At 41.6% G+C, this 17,821-nt stretch overlaps 1 pseudogene; it reads right to left on the bottom strand.

Annotated features, from left to right (window-relative positions):
- Window positions 1-459: 459 nt before the first annotated feature.
- LOC146822917 (U6 spliceosomal RNA) lies at window positions 460-554 on the bottom strand (annotated as a pseudogene).
- Between the last annotated feature and the right edge of the window lie 17,267 nt (window positions 555-17,821).

Raw genomic sequence — 17,821 nt, 5'->3', positions numbered from 1 at the left:
AAGAAGGACCACAGCATACAGGAAGAGAGGTAGCCACAACAAGCACCCCCCCTGTAAACCCGGAACGGGGAAAGCAGAGTACCCACCGGAACACGGAAGGACACAGCCCCCGCAAACCCGGAGAGGAGGCCGGGACACCACCAGGAACAAGGCCCCTACCCCAACAGACAGCCCAAGGCAGCCACGAAGGCAACACCAGAGCAGAGAAGAAAGAGCACTGTCCCGATGGTCAAGGTGAAGAACGCAGAGCAAAGCCACCCAACACGAGAAACAGAACTGCAACACAGACGGAGCCAACGGCACAATGGAGGCAGAACACAGGACCCGAGCAGAGCCCAACAACAAACCCCAGCCCCGCCCGTATGAACCTGCCAAACAAGAGGAAAAGGCAGCCGCCCAAGGAACAGGAAGCAAAAAGACACTGTCTGACCACGGCAACATCGACAGACTCCCTGCCAAATACACATGGAACGCTTCACGAATTGGCGTGCCAACCTAGCGCAGGGGCCATGCAAATCTACTCCATATCAAAACGCAGGAGAAGAAAAACTCGCCACACAAAAAAGCAAATGGAGAGCAGAACGCCACCCGGGAGACCGAGCGAAGAGCAGCAAAACAAAATCCGCTAAACCGGGGACTCTGCGCCGAAAGCGTGTCCCCCCAGGCCAGAATCCATGGAAGACATGAAGCACACAACCGAGTGACAAGGTGCAAAGGCGCGAGTACATGCCTCAAGGCCGCAACCCAGTGTGGCACAAGAGTAAGCACATACATCAGGGATCACACACCTTACATACCACACAGCCATCGCAGTACACAAACATGGGAAACAAGTGACGAGCTCAGAATCACACGATCCCGAAGCAAGGGCACTGACCGGGACAACAAACAAGGGACTCCAGGCCCCAAGTCCAGCAGCACCATGAAGCACTACACCAAAGGAGCCGCCGGAAAAACTGTGCCCCTCAAGCTGTACAGGAGGCAGTATCCAGACCAGCCATTGTGCAGACTCGCACCAACAAGAATAGCGCAGCCCAAGTGACACAGCCCCACACATGACAAGAGAACAACTGCGAGAAAGGAACATGTGAGGGCAGAGGTGGGGACGCAGCCCAGTGGCAGAGCGCAAGCTCTGCAAGGAAGATGCCCCGGGAACAATCCCCGGCATCCCCAGGAGTCCCCATCGCCCATCTCGGCTGTATGAGAAGAAGCCGAACCTGCCACCACGAAGCATGGAAACTGTCAACGACCCAAAGCCACACAGAAAATGCTCCGCAGGCATGAGGCTCAAACCCTGGCAACCCCAGAACATCTGGAAGGGAGGCAGAAAGCCGGGCAAACAGGCAACAGGGAACAAGCAGCGTGAAAGAAAAAAACACCGCTACGCGGGACTCACCCGGAGTGGGGGCCGGAACACCAACAGGAACAAGGCCCCAACTCCAACATCCAGCTCCGAAAACCCCAAAGGGGCATCATGCGCAGTGCGTCCTCCACCCGGCCAAGCCACAGGAAGACGCGCTCAGCGACCCGGAAGCAACCGGGAGGCGGCGCACCAGCTAACCAGGTAACCAGGATTTTCAGCCAGGAACAACCCCGCCTCCCAGCAAGCCCGGCAGGCCAGGAGGCAGACCAACACAAAAAAACCCCGCCCACGAAGCCAGGCAGCCGGGCGGGGAGAGAAGAAGCGCACGCCACCCCAGCCCAGCAGGAGCAGGAGCAGCACTAGCATCCAAGACCAATCTGTCGACAGACAGAAAAAAGAACAGGCGGAATGCTGGGTAAATACCCCTTATGTACTCCCGGTGGGAGGGGTGGGGTTTGTGTCCCAGCATTCTTCTGATCCTTTTTTTCTGTTGGGAGATGGTTATCTCCACATAGTAATGAATGGGACGAGGACATAAGGGACCTGGGGGTAATGAGTCTATGTTAAAGGAAAGGTACAAACAAAGGAAGATGAAGAAAAGCCTACACACTCTAAAGAATAAGAAGTAAGCATATAAGAGGGACAATGAAGCTAACCATCTAGTAGGCCAGATCTTAAAATGTAAGCAAAAATCATGACAAAACACAGGAGTTCAAACCAAGGGCTACAAGATTACCCATATCATACTGAAGGAGCCCAAAATAGAGAAGTGATGGAAATGTGGGGAAAATGGATGAAATGACGGGGAAGGGAGAGAAGTGTAAGAGAAAAAGTAAAAATAAAAAAAGATCGAACATGGGAAGACAAAGAAACTTGAACATAAGTAAGGATGAAATGAAGGGAAAAGGAGTGAAATGAAGGTTACTGGAAGAAAGGATGAAAGGAAGGTGAGGAGGATTAAAGAAATGAAGTGCAAAAGAATGGAACAATGGACAGATGAAGGGTGTGTATAAGTGTAAAACAATGGATGAATGGAAGGATGGAGTGATGGGCGGATGGATAGATGCATGATTGAATGGTTGAAACAATTGGTAAATGAGAGGGAGAAAGTATCAATTAAAGGGGGATAGAATAGTGGACTGATGGAAAACTGAAAAGATAGGTGAGTCAATAGTTAGCTGGATGCATGATTGTGTGAAAAAGGGGATGAATTTAAAGGTAAGTGAATGGACTGGTGCACAGATTTAGTGATATGGTGATAAAATGGTACATTGGCGTATAGGCGAAGAAATGCAAGCGTGGTCGTATGGATGGTACAACAAAATGGTGAAAAGATGGATGGATAGAACGAACCCAGAATGGATGGCTGATATGGTGAAAGGATTGCTGAATGAAAGGGTGAAAGAATAGAAGAGGAAAGGATGGGTGGATGTCAAAATAAACTGATATGCAGAAGGGAAAAATATGGAAAGATAGAAGGATGAAGGCAACATTCCTAGGAAGTCTCTTCACTCATTCAGTGGCATTGGTCAAAGTGAGTGTTATTTAAATTTTTTGGCGACTCTCTTGAGTGGAGTAGTAGGCTTTGTGAGGGTGACAAAAACCCACAATGTATTAAAATGGCTTTGAACATCACAAATGTATTTGCTGCTTACAATGTCAACATTTTGATTCCTTGTGAATCTCAAGGAAAAGGGAGTGCAAATAGGTGTTCTCTCCTTCCTTGTAATTTACAGGGCAATGTGTCAGTGGTTTACCCCTACTTTGGCTTGTGCAGCAGATGTAAAAGGTTACAGCATATTCTTGTCCGGGTGTAAATATTTTCACAGGAGAAGCGTTTAGCAAAGTGACATTTATGGCACTGCAATTCCCTTCACTTGAAAAGACTGAGGTTGCAATATCTGCAATTTCAAGTGCAAATGGAGGTTTTCAGTCGCTAGAAAGCCTCCATCTTTTCATTCAGAGGTGGTCATAAGAATTTGCAGAAGAAATCCTGCCTCCTAAATATCAATTCTGCAAATCTTTGTGACCAGCCTATTCAGGACATGAATAATTGTGACATTGGGCACAGTTCATCCATTTTGCAACTTTGCATTGTAGATCGGCACTGCAAACTCATTAGTAGATAGAACTCCTCTGACCTCTGAACTCTGGTTCAGTTGTGGAATTCACACCAGCTATAATTACCAAGTACCAAAATAAAGAGGTGATTAGTTATAATTCAGTAATCCTTGGACTTCCTTGGTTATGTAGTCATAACTCCTTTTATAAAATAGGCTACAGAAAGAGTTTCCTTAGTTCAGAATATTTCAATAATCATTGTCTAAAGTCAGAAATATGTTGAAGTCGTACCTGCATTAAAGGTTATGATGATAACCCTGGCTTGCCTAATTATATTACCTGACAAACATCAAGATTTTGACAATTTATTTATGAAGCGAAAAGTAAATCAGTTATCTCTCAATCAATCATGCAAATGTGCCATTAATTTAAAACTTAAGGCAGAAGTGTTATTTGGTCAAATGTATTCTATTAGACCTGGGCCCAGTGGCATGGGTTTCCCCTGTATTTTTGCCTTTACCTCCTGTGTTTTTGCTGTGTGTTGGACTTCGTTTTTGCTGGTCTGGATGCTTTGGGCACTTTGCCACTGCTGTTCAGTGCCAAAGTGCAAGTGTTCCCTTTGTAAATTATTGTTATGGGTTAGTGATTCCCTGATTGGCATATTTGATTCACTAGCCAGAGAGGACAGAACTGGTTTTGACTGAGCACAGGGCTTCTCTGCCACCAGAGGACATAGGATTTTGCTGTGTAATAAGAGGGGCCCAGACCCCAGACTTTTAGATCACTTCTGGGAAATCAAGAGGAACCTTTGCCAAGGTGAAGAGCTAGAGAAACTGGAGGAGGAGAACTGCCCTTTGCTGTGTGCTGTCTGGGGTTGGCCTGCAGCAGCTGTTTCTGCCAAGGAAAGGAGAAGGACTTTGCTATGTGCTGTGTCCCCTGCTTGAGGAAGATCTCAAAGGGGTTGAAGTGGAGCTTGCCCCCTGTTCACGAGGTCTCAGGAACATCAAAGACCTCACCAAGCTGCTGGGCACTGTCTCTGGAACCACTGGTTTCAGTTGCCTGGTGAAGAAAATGGTAACCGACTTTTTCACCGAGTCCATTGCAGGATACTGTGTCCTGAAGGCACCGTAGAGAGCACTGCCTCGTTTCGCAACGCAACCCTGGTCTCACCAACTCTGTCAATGAGAAACTGCTTGCAGAGCATCCTGTGGGCATCGCACTCCGCACCACTTCACTACACGCTGCACTGACTTCATCGACTCCTCTGCTGCCCAAATCATACATCAACCAGCTCCGTTGCCGCATCATGACCTGCCAGCACCACATTGAGCACCGTCTCACCCTGCAACGCAAGCCTTGGTCTCACCGACTGCGTCAAGGAGCCGCTGCCTGCATGAGCTGTGAGGATACTGCACACTGCAACACTTCCATCTCACATCGCAACTGCAACGGTTACCCTGGACTGCTCGTACCATCATGTCAGCTGCAACAACAAAAGGTACTGTCTCTGAGTCTGTTGGCGCTTTAGCTAAGCCGTATCGATGTGGTTGACTGGAATTCTTGGACTCTGTCGTATTCAGTATTACAGTAGCCAGAGATGGAGCTACCGAGTCAGAGGAACTGTATTTTCACGTTTTTCCTGCAATTTAAAGATTATTTTGCACAGTAACTATTTTTACGAGTATTGTATGTTGGATTTCTGTCATTTGTGGTCTTGTTGGTTTAGATAAAGTTTGCTTATTTTTCTAAACTAGTGTGGTGTTCATTTGTAGTGTTTTCACTGTGTTGCTGTATGCATGCACAAATGCTGTACACACTGCCTCTGAGATAAGCCTGTTGGCTCGTGCCAAGCTACCAAGGGGGTGAGAAGGGGTTATTTTATAAGTGTATCCCCCTTACCCCGACTAGGAAGAAGGGTCCCTACTTGGACAAAGGTGCAAACCTCTGCCAACTAGAGACCCCCATTTTTAACATACTCCTTATCAGAGCCAGAGAAAAAGGTACTCAGTCAATACCTACTTTAATACTCTTGAGAATGTGTTCATTGTTTCTGAAAACTCCACTGCACATATTCAATATTTTTTGTGACCAAGAACACCAAAGACTTAATCTATATAGATTACAGGGCCATATTTATATCACAATAAAAGAGTTATATTCTTGTACCTTGATTAAGGACAGCTTTTGAGGGAGTACTTTGAGCACAGATGTTTATGAAGTTTAACTTAAGAGGGAAGGCAAACACCTCTTATAAATAAAAAGTGTTGATGAATGACCAACAGTCTTGAGGATTCTATTTTAGCACTGTGAATACAGGATAGTGCCTTCTGGATTAGGTAATCCACCTTCAATTTTTCAAAGATTCATGGACAGCATCTTTTCTGACACACTCAAAATTATTCGCAATCTACCTAGAAAATTCTTGATATCTTCGAGTATTCTTCCTGAACATCATTTTCATGTCCTGGAAGTTTTCAAATGACTTAGGAAATCTCACGCGCTGGCATAAACCTGAAAATGGTCTCTTCTATGTGGTAGAGGTTGAGTACTTGGGATTTGTTCCTAAATGAACTCTATGTAGATTTAAACAAGCTATCTTCTTCTACTGTTAAAGAAAAACAAAGTTTCCTTGGCTTTGACAATTTTTGTCAGCAAATTGGTCAAGAACTATTCTATCTACATTAGTGACATTATTCGGATTCTTAAGGAGGAATAACTGTAGAGCTGAAACAGCCATCCTAGCCTTAAAAATGCTTTAAGATTGCTTCTGTTATTTAACATCCTGATATGAGAAGAACAATTATTTTAGAAAAAATATGCCTCTGAATCTGCCTGAGGAACAGTATTTCTTCAACTGCAGATGGATGATGAAAATGAACATCCTATCTCTTGAAAAGCTGTTTAGATTGAAGACGTTTGTTATAAAGAGCATAATATACATTAAAAGTGCAGCTGATTGTTGTAATCTTCAAGCTTTATGATATGTCCAATCTAGGGATAGTCTGCAAATATAGTGGACCTACTTTTCTCTCTAAATGACTACATTATCACAAGCATAAATGGTGCCTAAAATTAAGCTGTAGAAGCTTTGTCTCAAAATATCCTGGTGATAAGGAGTCATTTTAACTAAATGTATCATTATAGCTGTTACTTCTTTTTGAAGAATGTGAGATTTTCACAGCAGCAGTTTTTTTCAAAAGAATTTCAGAACTTGTGTGTGAATTATGGCTTGCAAAATAGAGGTTACCTCTATTTTTTGCAATCAACTCTATTCTTTTCAGATTTGGAACTGCAAAAAAATGTGTTGCAAATTTGTCATGATATTCACAGTGCAGGACACAGAGGCAAGATAAACACTTTGGGGCCGATTCCGATCCGGGTCGGAAAGCACTCCGACCGAGTCAGATCCGAAGTGTTTTCCGACCGAGCAAGTACGATGCGCACGTATGCTGTCGGACTCAGTTCGGTCGGACTCCCATAGAAGTCAATGGGAGCCAGTTGTACAACGCGTACATGATCTCCCATTGACTGAACGGGTACGTCTCGAACAAGTGCGCCCCCTACAGTGGGTACGCGAAGGTGGCATCCGCACCATACATGCCTGTGTTGGGGAGACCCATAGGTCTCTCCCTGTGTGCGAGCCATACGGCTGCGGGTGTCGGGGGGTCCGATGTGGACCACCGAAATCCGACTCCAGGAGCTTTTGCGAGCCGGACACTCCGGCTTGCACAGGCTGTCCGACGCGTGCATCGTACTGGCTCGGTTGTGAATCGCATCCAGTGCACGCCATGTTTAGCTTACGACCGAGACGTATGGATCGGTCCGGACCCAGAAACGACTCGGTCGGTGAATTTTATGTAGCTCGCATCGTACTGGATCGCTCGTACAGTTGTACGAGTCAGCCGGAAAACACGTGTACGGCTCATAGTTTTTCCAGCCGGATCGCGTTCGGTGCCCTTCCGACCCGAATCGGAATCGGACCCTTAATAGTAAGCTATACGATCTTGCTTAGTGATCAACCATTGTGGAAGATGTTGAACAATATATGAAATCTTGCTCTGTGTGTGCCCAAAACAGGATGATAATTCAAACCCATGTGCATGGTCCTTGGCTCCCTTGCCCAGCATTCTATAGACACAAATTGATTGTTAAACTGCCACCTTAAGAGGGGTAGAAAACTATAATAAGTACAGCTGATACATTTTCTATTTGTTGGGCAAGTTACCTTATGAAAAAGTATATTGCTCTGTTTTTATTTAGTTAATTTATTGTCTCCATGACTTCAATGTCTCAGCAATTTCGGACAGAAGTCCAACATTTATTTCCCAGATTTGGAAGGCGTTTTGATCAACTTTGGGAGTATCTTAAGCTTTCTGAGTTTCACTCTCAAACTAATGCCTTTATAGAGAGTACAAGTCAGACACAGGAGAAGTAGTTGAGCTGTTTCTGTAATGCTAAATGTGATTGTTGGACTTAATTTCTTCCTTGTGTATTATTTGCCCATAAAAATAGTCTACATAGCGCTACCAATATATCCCTTTATTGTATGCATGTTTATCATCGCAGGCTAGGTCCTGAAGTAATCTCTATTTCCGCTTATGCACACTCAGTTTCCGATTTTGTGCAACAATTTCAAAATGTTACAGGAAAAGCTCACAAGTGTTTATAGATATATCAAGAAAAGGTCAAGGTGGGTGCTGACAAACGTTTATAAGATCTAGTTGCCATCTCATATTTTTTGTGGTCAAGAGACTGCATTGTTAAATGTGATATTCACAATTTTTTCGTTACCACTAATATTACACTTGTTTTTGTTAGCTCTCCACTTCATTACAGACTACATCCTGTTTTTCATGTCTCTTCATTGAAACTCTTTGTTCCTGAATATTTTTGGCAAGTTCCACTTCCTGATGAGTTTGGTAGGTATCCCACATTTGAGTTCTCAGCTATTGTTGATTCAGACCTTTTAGTACCTTGTGATGCCATATTTCCACCAGTCTTGAAAATCTGCTTCCTCTTATCCTACTAAACTTGAGGCTTTGGTGGGGAGCAAACTGTCTGGAGCCCTGCAGTCTGTGCCATTTTCTTAGCCCTGTCCCAGCCGTACACTTACCAAGTGATGGCAGGCGAGAGATGTGATTCTCCAGGTTTGTAGCTGCTGTTCTGGAGTACAGTGGTGCCCAAAGAAAGCTCTTGGATATTGTAGTGAATGCTGCTATTGGTCTGTGCTTCCAGGAATGGACACCACAGCAGTGAAGCAGCCGGACCTCATTTCTGAGAATGGGAGTCACCAAGCTTAGACATCTGTGTCCAAAGGAAGGCCTTTTGTGCTGTTGTATTTGGGGAGACCTCAGAACCTAAGCAGAGTATGAGGTTATTTGCTTCCCAGATACAATTGTGGAGGTAGGATTTAGGCTTTGTCCCAATTCAAGATGGCGCCTAACACTTTGTACAGTATTGTTGTTTCCCAAACCTACATGGTGAAATGTTTTCAAGGTCAGATTGGATTGCATTCTGTCCTATATCGGTATACATTGATGTTCAATTGAGGAACTTTGTGGCACAAAGCTTACAGTTACCTTTTCCCATTGGGACTTCCACCTGCTTTGCTTTTTTTTCCCTTCTGTTGTAACCTTCGTACCATCTATTTTTCTTGCAGGTATATTGTGTGATTCGTTCACGTCATCATTCATGCATGGGACACTGTTGAACTCTGAGACTAAAGGGAAATATTTGAGTCAGAAAAATGACTAAAGAGACTGTGATGCTTGGTCACACCATCTCTCCATGTATTGAAAAGCTGCATGCTCTTATATTTATGTGCATTAGTTTCTCTGTTTATTTGGCAATTACCTTTGTGTCATGCTTCACTAAGTATTTGGCTTAGGCCAGTTGCTTCAAAGACGATATGGCGCGACTGTATCACTCTCTCTGCCCAAAAAGCCGAACCCCTCATAATTTTAAGGATCAATGGTGAAGATAAATCGGAGGCAGGAGGTTGGGAAGGACAAAGAAGAACACTGCGGGCCTGATTCACAAAGGAAAAGTTAGACCAAAAGTCTAAGTTTAGACCTGAAGTCTAAGTGTAGACCAAAAGTCTAACTTTACTCCTACTAAATTTAGACTTTTGGTCTAAGTTAGACCAAAAGTCTAACTCTACTAGTACTAAAGTTAGACATTTGATCCAAGTTTTGATCAAAAGTATACCTTAGACCAAAAGTCTAACTTTACTAGTAGGAAAGTTAGACTTTTGGTCTAAGTTAGACTTTTGGTCTAAACCTAGAACAAAAGTCTCACTTTACTAGCAGTACAGTAGACTTTAGGTCTAAACTTAGACTTTTGGTCTAAGTTTACACTTGTGAATCAGGCCCTGCAACTTTTCCTTCCTGATACCTGGTAGGGTTTCAAGTCTTCTTAATGTTTAGCCTCTTTGTTTGGTTATTTATTGTGTGCTGTTAAAGCCAAAACATTAGTATTAATAACAACACCCTTGTCTAATCACATTTGCAATTTTACCCTGCACCAATTAACACTCAGAACAGTACCTGCTTTCCAATTGTCTCTTTGCTTTATAAGAATTGCCAAATTCTTTATTTCAATCTCAGTATTCTCTTTAGTCTTGGTTCATGACACATGTTGTTGTACTATGATACTAATAATCCACTAGCTGGTTTTGCAAAAGGAAAAAAATAATTATATCAAAAAGGTTTTATGCTGTCTTGACCAAAAGTCTAATCAGATCCTTTGTTCTCCTGAAGTGTCTAAAGGGAAACGTTAAAGTACAGTTGAATTTTTCACGATGTGACATTCCATTTAATGTGTTTAAAGTTTTTAAGTTGTCTGTTACATGCACTATGTGGATGTGCAACCTAAAAATCAAACTCACAATACCGGTGGGACATAATATAAAGGACTAAATATTGAAGAAAAATATAAACAGGTAAATACATCTAGATTTTCTGTACCTTGCTCCATATATACATATATTATCTACTAGCGGTCGCCAGTAGATAGTTATAGTTAGGACCGTGTTTCCATAGGAAATCTCAAAATTCTATTTTGAATAACTTTGGCGCCGGTTGACGAATCTTCGCGAAATTTTCAAAACTAATGGGGCGCTCCGCTCAGCTCCTACCCTGAAAGGCTCGGGGGGATTCGTCAAGCGGGGGCCGAGAAAAAAGGGGGGTCCCAAAACGCGTTTTCCCCATGCATTTTCTCATAGGACCTTTAGTCGAAGGTACAGCCCGAACGGCTGAACAGAATTACTTGAAATTTGGCAGAGAGGTAGACCTCAGGTCAGGGATGTGCCTTTTGCATATATGGTGTCAATCTGTTTAGTAGTTCCTGAGAAAATTGCAGTTAAAAGTACATAAATATCTATAGGCGCGCACCGTGCCCGCACCGTGCGCGCACCATAACGTGCGCGAGCGTAATTCTGATTGGTGGTTACATGTCAGTCAACATTCGAATCGGTCAAAATCAGGAAGTGTCGGCCGCCATTAAGTGTGTTTTGTGTGTTTTGTGTGTGACAGTGAAAAAGAAAGGTGGCGAACGTGAAAAGGGGGCAGGGTAGAGAGTTCCTGACCCCCTAGCCTTTGTCAGGGGGTCCCCGGGGTGAAAAAAACAATTTATTATTTTTTTCAAAAAAACGCGGGGTGCGCACACCGTGCGCGCACTGTGCGCACAGTGTGTGCGCACAGTGTGCGCGCACGGTGAAAAACCTTAAAAAAAAAAAACATTTTAAACGAGCCATTCCATATTACATGATACAGTGAATCGATAACTATATACATAGGTAGCTTATTGTAAAATAAATATATAAAAAATATAATAAAACATACATAACTTTTAGCATTTAAAAAACCTTACAAATTCACTTAAAAAACCATAGGTTTCACACATGTTATAGTTAGCTGGACATTTCACTCGTAAAAAACCATTGAAATTCCGAGTTATAGTTAGTTCAGATAACTATAACTCGCGCGACCGCCATTCTATCAGAAGGATGATGTCATCAGTGATGTCATGAGTGATGCCACTGACCATGTCATGAGTGATGTAATATGTGACGTCATGAGCAGTGGATTGCGGGCGCGCGAGTTATAGTTATCTGAACTAACTATAACGGGGGAATTTCAATGGTTTTTTATGAGTGAAATGTCCAGCTAACTATAACATGTGTGAAACCTATGGTTTTTTAAGTGAATATATATATATATATATATATATCAACAATCCTGTTTCACAGAGGAAAAAGGCACGCGCTCAAGACTGTAGGAATAGGGCTTCTTTATTTTCAAAAGTCTACATCGACCCCGCGACTGGAGAGGCGCATTTCGGCTGCGCAGCAGCCTTTCTCAATCTGATTGGCACCATACACATGCAGGTATTTAGGCCCTCCTCACTATTAGGCATAGACATAGAAGAAATGAGTTCAAAAGCTAAAATGCACTAATCACCACATAATGCAACAATAGCCTACATTGCCGTAAATGCTATTTATAAAACTCATTACAGTGCAAACTGGAAATAACTGTCACCTGCCTGTGATAGGGGCATATCATATTACAAAAACCTTAATATGTTCATATATTAATATCCATTCTAAATATGGCGCCAATACTCTCAAAAGTTACCCAAAATAAAATCAAATGAAAAATACACATAAAAAAAAAGGAAGAGATGCGCTGCATACATCTTTTAAGGCAATAAAAAAAGACAACTTTTAACCCCAAATACAATAATATATAACACAGACTTGTCTGTAGAGTTTGAACTGCGACCCTGGTTACTGCTGTGCGGCAAGAGCAATGTCGTTGAAAGTCCGGTATACATCGCACCAAAATGCACGCAGAATGAAATAGGGCACTTAAGCATTGAAATCTAGCATATGTTCTGAGAAAAAAAAACACAAATGTGTACATTACAGGCATAAATATCCACCTCCAAAATATCGCCATTTGCCCGAAAGGGATAGCAAGTGCAGTGACCAGTCTATACTGATCCCACTACTTTGGTGTTTCCCTGGTTGTGGTTAGCTCCAATAGACATATTTGGCCTTGTTTTTAACATTTATATACATGTTTTCAATCTGATTGGCACCATACACATGCAGGTATTTAGGCCCTCCTCACTATTAGGCATAGACATAGAAGAAATGTGTTCAAAAGCTAAAATGCACTAATCACCACATAATGCAATAATAGCCTACATTGCCGTAAATGCTATTTATAAAACTCATTACAGTGCAAACAGGAAATAACTGTCACCTGCCTGTGATAGGGGCATATCATATTACAAAAACCTTAATATGTTCATATATTAATATCCATTCTAAATATGGCGCCAATACTCTCAAAAGTTACCCAAAATAAAATCAAATCAAAAATACACATAAAAAAAAAAGGAAGAGATGCGCTGCATACATCTTTTAAGGCAATAAAAAAAGACAACTTTTAACCCCAAATACAATAATATATAACACAGACTTGTCTGTAGAGTTTGAACTGCGACCCTGGTTACTGCTGTGCGGCAAGAGCAATGTCGTTGAAAGTCCGGTATACATCGCACCAAAATGCACGCAGAATGAAATAGGGCACTTAAGCATTGAAATCTAGCATATGTTCTTGGAAAAAAAAACACATATGTGTACATTACAGGCATAAATATCCACCTCTAAAATATCGCCATTTGCCCGAAAGGGATAGCAAGTCCAGTGACCAGTCTATACTGATCCCACTACTTTGGTGTTTCCCTGGTTGTGGTTAGCTCCAATAGACATATTTGGCCTTGTTTTTAACATTTATATACATGTTTTTGTGCCTCATTATTACCCACAGATTGTTTACGGTTATATACTGTGTTATTAAGGAGCCCCTTCACCTCACAGTTTGTATATAAACCAATCAAAGGAATTCCCGGATGGGACTTGTGACCACCTGATGACCTTTATCTTCTGCGCCCTGACGAAGGAACTGGTGGACTGTAGGTCCGCTCCAAAACGCGCGTCGGCGCTTTGTTTGTTAATTAATTGATATGAAGGATTTTCTTTGTTATGTGTAGACCTATTTTTGTTGTTTAAACTCTAGTATAATTTTTTTTACCAATATATATTTGAAGTACTCTTGTGTTTTCTCTCTTTCCCATTTATGTACTGTCTATTTGTATGTTCTGTTTAGTTGTGTTTTGTGAGGTATTATTTTTTGTATTGCTTATATCTTTGCTCTATGAAGGGTTGGCTCTTCTGATATTCATAAGCAGAAATTGCAGAAATTGTCTAAATTGAATATATATTTTATATAATTGTGTTTCTATATCATTGTTTTCATAAAATAAACCAAAATGAAAATATCTTCTGTGGCATAATGAGGCTTTTAATTATTTAATTATTCTTGGATGTATCACCTATTAAGAATTGAATAGGGGGAGGCTTGTTGTTTGTATTAGTTATTTCCCCTGCCCTCCTCTCACTGTCACTCTATTTTCAGGGGCCCTCTTAAGTTTAGTAATCGTTGAAAGTCCGTTATACATCGCACCAAAATGCACGCAGAATGAAATAGGGCACTTAAGCATTGAAATCTAGCATATGTTCTGGGAAAAAACCCCTCAAATGTGTACATTACAGGCATAAATATCCACCTCCAAAAAATCGCCAGATGCCCAAAAGGGATAGCAAGTCCCATAATGCATTTTGTCCAGTCGTGTGCATGTCGAAGTCTACATTGTCATGTGACATATCCCAGTTTAAAACCAGACTGTACGCTCAAGTGTTTAAACGAAGCACAAATGTTCCATGAATTTCATATGCCGACAGCCAATAAGAACCATCTCAAGTGAAACGGTAAGTCCAAAGTCATATCAAAATGACACGATAAACCCAAAGTCTAAATCCACGGGGAAAGAAGTGCCCAAATGTCTCTATATATCAAGCAGCACAAACTATGACAACATAGTGGGCACGATCAGGGGTCGGAGGGGACCTGTAAACAAAAATTGGTATACCAAAACAGTCCTCACTGCTACTGCGTAGGCATTTGCAGTGTCCAGTCACCAGAGGGACGCCAGTCTGCCGTGAAAGGCATTTCTTGCCAGGAACCCGCAGCAGACCCCATGCTGGCAGTCTATATCTATAGCAGTACACAAGCATTGCACATGCAGCTGGACTAAGGGCATTGAGAAATTTCTTAGGTAGTAGACCATTGAATGTGTACCAACACTCTGAAATGTTATTGCAGATGGCCAAACTATGTCTGGAAAATAATTTCTTTCTCTTTGGTACAGACACCTATAGACATCTCAGAGGGCCGGCAATGGGCACCTGCTTTGCCCCCAGCTATGCAATTCTCCACATGGGCTGGTGAGAGGAGCAGGTGCTCAGTGTCAACTTTGACAAAGAATGGAAGGAGAACATTAGGGTCTGGTATAGATTAATTGATGATTTTTTCACCATATGAAGGGCCCAATTGACAGTGCAGATGTATTTATAACTTCCCTAAATGACAACTCACTTAATTTGGTTTTTACAAGAATGCTCAGTGATTTTAATATACACTTTTTAGATGGGAATTGTTTTATTAGAAATGGCATTTTACACAAAAGAACTTTAAGAAAACCCACGGCGGGTAATTCCATACCGCATTCAGACAGCTTCCACCCGAAGAAATTAAAGCAGATTATTCCATATGCTGAGCAACGTCGTATGAAATAGAATTGCAGTGAGGCTAGCACATTAGTCTTAGCTCAAACAGATCTGACACAGAGATTCATGGAGAGGGGCTAAAGCCAGGCAGTACTCAGTCAAGCACTAGAGAATGTGGATAAATTATCCCGACAACAAATTCTTTTTGAGAAGAAGGAAGAGAAAAAAACAAATGATGCTTCCAAACAAGACATTAGAATGATAACCAAGTACAATGCTTATCATGCAAGGGTGCGAGACTGCATGAATAAGCACTGGTACCTGGTCAAGGGAGATCCCACTTCAAGTAGTCTAGTCTCTCACAAACCTCTAGTCACCTATAGGGGAGCCAAATCTATGAGGCAGGAACTGGTGAACAGTTGCCCGGAGGTAACTGAATGTGGAAACTGGCTTGAGGTCAATCTGGGTTTTAAAAAGTGTTTTAAATGCGAGGCTTGCAAGCAGGGAGTAAACAAGAAAGAAGTTCAGCTGCCTCTCATGAAAAAGCTGTGGAGGTTTCAGTGTTTTTTAAATTGCAAGAGTGACCAAGTGTTGTACGTGCTGCAATGAACGTGCCCCTTGATCTATGTGGGCAGTACAATCCACATGGCCCACATTAGAATTCTACAGCACCTAAGGGCTGTTAAAAATAAAGACCAGTCTTATCCAGTGGCCCCACATATTAACGACATACATGGAGGCAGAGTTGAAGATTTGTCATACTTTGCAGTGGAGTCAGTACCCAAAAGAAGACGGGGTGGAGACCGAGAGGCTAATCTGAGAAAACTTGACTCCCGCTACATATTGATGTTTGATTGCAAAACCCCTAACGGGTTGAACTCTGATTAAGAATTATATGTCCATTTAAGATAAACAATACAAACTTGCAATCTGTGGGTAGAACTCCAACACGTTGAGAGTAGTTTCCACTAAAAATGTCAACAAGCACATACCACTATGAGGAGAAATTCAGGATGCAGTCAACAGTTTTTATGTTTTTTTAAAGATTGGTATATTTTTAGACAACGGTTTGTACCAACAGTATGGAAACATGTTTTGGATCTGATAGAGGACCTGAGGTGAAGTTACCTCAGAACCACTGGTGGTAAGAAAGATTGACTCTTTTAGCTTATGTAAATTAATTTTAATACGTGATAATATAGTCAGTATATGTTTTATTATTCGGAAAGACTCAATAAGGGAATAGTTTTGCACTAGGAGCACTTGCACTTCATTACATCAAAATATTTATAATGCATAATTTGCACAAACATCTATGAATTATCAATTCAAGGAATTGTAATGCCCCTAATAATGAGGAAATTATCCTATAATTGCACTGGCACTTTACGTAACAGTGATTTGCACTAGGCACTAGCACTTTCTCCCTCCAATCCAAATCTAATAGGAATGATGGACAGTACTGTCTATTCTTCATGCAACAATTGTGTATATTAATTACCATGCATGTATATGAGGATAATTCCATCAAAAGGCCACAGACATTACAAGTAGTTCAGCATCAAGCATTAGCACATTAAAATGAAGAGTGCGTAATACTTGCATTTTGAGTTGTTTTGCCTAATAATTTATCGTTAATTGAGACGAAGAGTATTAAGATTAAAAGCACTTGTACTTTCTAAATACCTCTTAACCTGTAGTGTTGCCGGTAGCATGGATTATAGCTATGAGCCTTCAAGGCCAGTTTTTTCATACTGAGAGAGAAAAAGAGTTAATGAAAGCCAGTGACCCTTCCAACTAAATCTATCTCTGTGGTACAATAAGTTTTTTTTTTAAATAAATACACATTTCAGTAAGCCATGCATTATAAGCAAAGAAAATAAATAAAAAAGAGGAAAATTCAGTAAGAATACTGTAAAAAATGTATACAAAAACAAATGGTTATGTACCTGAAAGTTCACGAGTAGACAAAAGAAAAGTAATTGCAGCATATTGTCTATGTCTATGGTATCACATGATGGTAACATTTGAAATAAAAAAAAGTGTCGCATTTTGACTCCGTGAGTGATCAAGGCGGGGGATCCTGCTGAAACACATCATAGCCTGGAAATGAGCAAAGAAAGGATGGATAATATATGATTTGCGGTCAAGCGATTTTTGAGTGCCGGAAGTGGTTTTTGGATACAGTACATATATCTTGATGCAGTACATATATCTTTAAGGTAGGTAGATATTGAGTTAGAAATTGTAAATCTTTACTGGCCTAAAAGCATTTTCCTTTCAATGTTTTATCCCCCTTAATTGTGTGTTTGATATTCTGAAACCATGATATTGTTGGTGTTGATTTTCAGTAGAACAATCCGCTGTGTGTAAGTAAGAAACAATGACTTTTCTGTTGTTTGCAGGGTCACTAGAAATCCAACTGGATGATGTTCTCCTCGGGCGAAGACACTGGACAACTCTATTCCCAGACGGGAATAAGCAGACTCAAGGAAATCCAGAAACATTAAGAAGGGCAGAGCAGGACACAGGCATCCTCTCACCTTGATTCCTGGAAGTAAAAGAAATAGAAACAGCTTTGGAGCATTTTAAATAGGAATGCACTCAAGATGGCTGCCCATTCTTATGCCATCCCATGGTCTTGTTTATTCTCACGGGATCTCAGTGTTTGATGACGCAGAATTGTTAACACAAAGAGAGAAGACATGGGTGTTGAGGGAGGGTGTGACGATGATTTGGGAATATGATATGATATGGCT

This window comes from Triturus cristatus, chromosome 5_2 (genome assembly GCF_964204655.1).
Source record: "Triturus cristatus chromosome 5_2, aTriCri1.1, whole genome shotgun sequence".
Taxonomy (NCBI): domain Eukaryota; kingdom Metazoa; phylum Chordata; class Amphibia; order Caudata; family Salamandridae; genus Triturus; species Triturus cristatus.
Note: the sequence above shows the minus strand (reverse complement) of the source record. Positions and strands in the feature narration are given on the sequence as shown.